The sequence below is a fragment of the Borostomias antarcticus genome (genome assembly GCF_949987555.1).
Source record: "Borostomias antarcticus genome assembly, chromosome: 2".
In the NCBI taxonomy this organism is placed as follows: Eukaryota; Metazoa; Chordata; class Actinopteri; order Stomiiformes; family Stomiidae; genus Borostomias; species Borostomias antarcticus.
The window spans coordinates 8,205,113-8,210,217 of record NC_140235.1 but is presented as its reverse complement, the minus strand read 5'-3'; the positions used below and the strand labels follow the sequence as shown (position 1 = coordinate 8,210,217).

The following is a 5,105-nucleotide window of genomic DNA, read 5'->3' as shown; positions in this document are numbered from 1 at the left end:
GGCTGAGACAGAAACGAGCCCCCCCCCCCCGCTATACTACAAATATGCACTTCATATTCACACTCCTATCTTGTATTTTAAATTCAAGTGTTATTGCTGCTACTTTTCTTATTACTTGTATTTCTTTTAGCATTTATTAACTAGACTGTATGTGAGAAGCTCTCAAGTAAGCATGTATGTATGCTCTTAATCACTTGTTTAGAAAGAGATAACTTGTGAGTTCCGGTGAGTAATAGTAGGGACTTCCTAAGTTAAATGTAATTGCACGTCGCCTTGGATAAAAACCGTCTGCTAAATGACTAATGTAACGTAATAATGTAATGTAACCGGAGGCTACCCTGTACATAGGAAAATAGAAGTTGAACTAGCCTGTAACTTTGAGACTTGGATGGAACTTTACTCCCCCCACTGGTAAAACAGGTGTATTGCAGATTAAACGTTTCCTGAGACAGGGATAGCAAACCTTTTATAAGAGCGCTGCCCATAGTGCCTTTATTGTGGAGAAGAGGCTGAAAGGTGAGACACAAGGGGTGTGAGACTAAACCAAAGGAGAAGTGCGTGAGGTGAGGTGTTGTTTGAGAGGGATGCTTGAGTAGTTTACCCGATTTGAGATGTTAATATTTACCAATTTAGTTCACCATGACTTCGCTAGTGTGCTATGCACATCACACACTCATACCCTTCCCTCGTCTTGGCAGCCCCCCCAAAAACGTGTAATTGCATAACTTTACAACCGTTTACAAGACTCACACCCTTATACACACACTCACTGAGACAAAGCAAGCGCTAAAGGCAAGACATTGGCAACACACATTTTTGGCAAACTAATAAGGAAGTTAAGCAAAGCATAACCAAGCAAATGCATTTTTATGACTCATTTCAGAACCCCTCTAACACAGAAATATAATAGGCCAATATAATAGGCCGACTCATTCCAGCTTGTTCTGTTCAGCTGTAGTTGGACCGGAGCGGACCGGAGCAGAGGCGGGGAAGGAGGCTCGCTGATTGGTTAATGGATGAACAGCGCGTGATGTGTGTGGGAGCTTCATCTGTTCGCCATTAGAGGTCTGTTAGATTAGGAGCTAGGGGTCACCCCCTCGTCAAACTGGTGTGGGGACTGTGCAAACCATAGAAATGGTATCTCTATTGGTTGAAACTGAAATAAACAATGTCTGGAACAAATATCTGAATTAAAATAACAAAAAAGTTGCTCAGAATGAAGTGAGCAATGGGTAGAGAACACACCTGATACTGTTATTCTGTTCACTTTTCATAACATCTTTATTGAATTTGATCAATTTAAACATATTTACAGGTATTTTTTGTTCAGTAAAAATACAAATACGGAACACTTGGTTTCAAAATCAACATCCGCCCAGTGACCAGTGGCGCCCGTGTTTGATTGGGCGTCGTCCACAGACACGGGTGATGATGTCAGAGTGGAGGGGGCAGTGTAGGGGGGCAGACTTCATACACCGTTAGTGTGGCTGCCACAGCTGCTCCTCTACTGGGGAGGAAGGGGGGGGGCGGGGGCTGCCACAGCTGCTCCTCTACTGGGGGGGGGGGGGGGGCTGCCATGGCTGCTCCTCTACTGGGGAGGGAGGCAGAGGGGGGGGAGCTGCAGGCAGACGGGAGGAGAGTCCTGGACAGGAATGGACCGATAGAAACCAGTGGAAATGAGAAGGAGCGCACGAGTGAACAGATGAGTGAGAGGTGACAGGGTTAGGGTCAGAGAGGTGACTCTGATCTTTTCTCCCAGACACTTGAGGAAAAGGGCCCAATACAGAACAGGGTGGGTTAGAACAGCATTGTTATATCACATTAAACCCGTTACGCCATAAGCTTGTCTGCAACATAAACATGTTTTTTTGAGTTTCCTTTTTACAAACAGATAGTATTGTCACTGTTCCTTTATCGTGAAATGAGAACAAAGAATTTTGCTCTTTAGAAAATGAACATGAGTTTGTGTTTTACAAAAGCTTGAAAAAATAAAAATAGAGCACAGTATTGGCCGAAGGCGTCACAGAGCAACACGTGATAAGGCTGGGAAAGAATCGGTTTGACTAAAAACAACCCTAACCCTAACACCACCAGCCCGGCCCTAACACCACCAGCCCCGGCCCTAACACCACCAGCCCCGGCCCTAACACCACCAGCCCCGGCCCTAACCCTAACACCACCAGCCCCGGCCCTAACCCTAACACCACCAGCCCCGGCCCTAACCCTAACACCACCAGCCCCGGCCCTAACCCTAACACCACCAGCCCCGGCCCTAACCCTAACACTACCAGCCCCGGCCCTAACCCTAACACCACCAGCCCCGGCCCTAACCCTAACACCACCAGCCCCGGCCCTAACCCTAACACCACCAGCCCCGGCCCTAACCCTAACACCACCAGCCCCGGCCCTAACCCTAACCAAACAGAGATCATCTGAACCCACCACCCCAAGAAACTGCAGTGACACTCACTACTAAGAAGTGTTCTGTGTTCCAAAAGTTTGAGTCATATCTGACACATACTGTATGTACATACTTGTACAAGCACGTACGATCTCTCACACACACACACACACACACACACCCACCCACACACACCCACAGCACAGTTATTGAGCCCAAATCCTCATTTTAAAGTGGTAATTGGAATGAGTACAAAAAAAAAGTACAATATCAAAATATCATCTCCTTTCTTTTACAATTTTTGAAACAAATCAAACTTCTAGTTATATATTTGAGACCCGAAAACATGACCTATGATTATGCCATGACAACGTGTCTTGATAAATGAGTCTCCTGACTGGACTAGCAGGCAGTGAGGTGGTCAGGGCTCTGGCTGGACTAGCAGGCAGTGAGGTGGTCAGGGCTCTGGCTGGACTAGCAGGCAGTGAGGTGGTCAGGGCTCTGGCTGGGGCAGCTGCATGTACAGGGTTCATGTACAGGGTTCATGCCACATCCCCTATCTGCATCAACTCAACAGTATTCCTAGAGTGCTCTAGAAATAATAGGAATATAATACACTGGCCAAACCCCTCTTAATGGGGGCGGAGCTAGCAGGCAAGTCCAACGGTGGCCAGAGCTGCTCGATTTGACTAAGAGTACCACACAATGTCACTGTGACCTGTGTGTGAAGAACTTGACTCAGTCAAGACACATAGAGACACCAGTGTTCATACTGTACAGAGAAGACACTTAGAGACACCAGTGTGTTCATACTGTACTGAGAAGACACTTAGAGACACCAGTGTGTTCATACTGTACAGAGAAGCCTGTGATCAGTGTGGGAGGAGCTTCACTAGAGGACAATCTCAGGACAGCCAAAACACAGCCCTGTACAGGCATTGAGTATAGCAGGCACTTGTACAGCGTGCAATCCCCAGCCTCTAGGCCCCGGGATGCTCCAATCCCCAGCCTCTAGGCCCTGGGGTGCTCCAATCACCAGCCTCTAGGCCCTGGGGTGCTCCAATCACCAGCCTCTAGGCCCTGGGGTGCTCCAATCACCAGCCTCTAGGCCCTGGGATGCTCCAATCACCAGCCTCTAGGCCCTGGGATGCTCCAATCACCAGCCTCTAGGCCCTGGGCGCTCCTGGAGGAGGGAGGAGTGGGCGATGAGGAACACATTTACCGCGCGTGTCATCGGCTTTGATTTGATCTTAATTTGCTGTCATTCATTTCAAAATCAAATCCCCATCTGCGGCTACTGGTCTTGGGGCAGAAGATGCGAGACGAATCCTTCTATGAGTGCATCTGCAGGCATCTCCATGTTCACACCGTCATCACATCTCAACAACACAGTGTCACTAAAAGTAAAACAAACTTGTTTAGAGAGATTCATTGCATGATTTTCTGTGGATGCAGCTACCAGTTATAGAACAGATGATAGAACAGAACCCTTACACTTAGAAGAAGGTAGCGCAATGGACAGCATCAAAATGTGCATCAGAAACCTGAACACGTGAGCCAAGGTCAGATGTGCAGTATCAAGGTCAGATGTGCAGTATCAAGGTCAGATGTGCAGTATCAAGGGCTTCATACCAGGAGCTGTTTCAGGGCTGGATCTCTGCCTCTCATCCTCTCAGCATTCAAACAACGTGTGAAAACAATCGGTCTACAGCGAACATGTTCATCACCAGAACACGCCTCACCAGAACCGCCTCGCCAGAACACGCCTCGCCAGAACACGCATCACACCCGCCTGCGTCTGGAGCCAGAGGGGATTCATGAAAAGAGATGGTTTAGCGAACTAGGAGAGGCCGAGAGAGTGAGGGGGAGGAACACGGAGGGTCTCACAGGAGCGTGAGGGGGAGGAACACGGAGGGGGTCACAGGAGCGTGAGGGGGAGGAACACGGAGCGGGTCACAGGAGCGTGAGGGGGAGGGATGGATGTGGAATGGAGTGATAGAAGAGGAAGTAGGAGAAGTGGCAGCGGTTGAGTAGCAGCAGGAGAGGGATGAGAGCCTCCGTGGTCAGCCCGTGACGCCCCTAGTGGTGAGACCGGGGTAGGCTGGGGTAGGATGAAGCCAGGATGGAGCGAACCCACGGGGCTGTTTCAGGATGTGTTCCATTTTAATCCGTCCGCTTTTTGAAAAGTTCAGGAGGAAACTTTAAGCTGCTGCTCCTCCAGCTGACAAAGAGACACCGATACAATTCCAGGTCAAAGTTCACATAAGAGTAAACAGGAAGTGGATGACAAAGTAAGAGGGTCATATCCGTCATTTAGTGTCCAGGTGACAAAAAACCCCAACAACAAACAAAAAAGCAGTGAACAAACCCTGTAGTCCTGTCTGCAAAATACACCTCCCTTCAGTGCTGGAGTGTCTATCCGTGTGTGTGTGTGTTCATTAAGACCCCGCGCACACACACACACACTCGCCCAGCACGCGTCTGTATGAGAGAACATTTGGTTCGACTTTCCACACACAAAAATAACAAAGCCTCCTGATTGGGCGCTTGGTTCTTAAAAAAGTCACATGTCCGGGGCTTCACGATCCAATCACAGAACGGAGTACACCCTCCATACCGATATATGCAGAGATAACTCTGAAGACAGATAGATAGAGAGAGAGAGAGAGAGAGAGAGAGAGGGAGAGAGAGAAGAGAGTAAAGG

At 48.6% G+C, this 5,105-nt stretch overlaps 1 protein-coding gene across 2 annotated transcripts in view; it reads right to left on the bottom strand.

Annotated features, from left to right (window-relative positions):
• Positions 1-2,593: 2,593 nt before the first annotated feature.
• man1a2 (mannosidase, alpha, class 1A, member 2) overlaps positions 2,594-5,105 on the bottom strand; it is a 111,603-nt gene continuing 109,091 nt past the window's right edge. For both annotated transcript variants that reach the window (XM_084461569.1, XM_084461570.1), the window contains exon 14: positions 2,594-5,105. This exon is cut by the window's right edge and continues 292 nt beyond it. The gene's annotated coding sequence lies outside the window, so the exon portion shown is untranslated.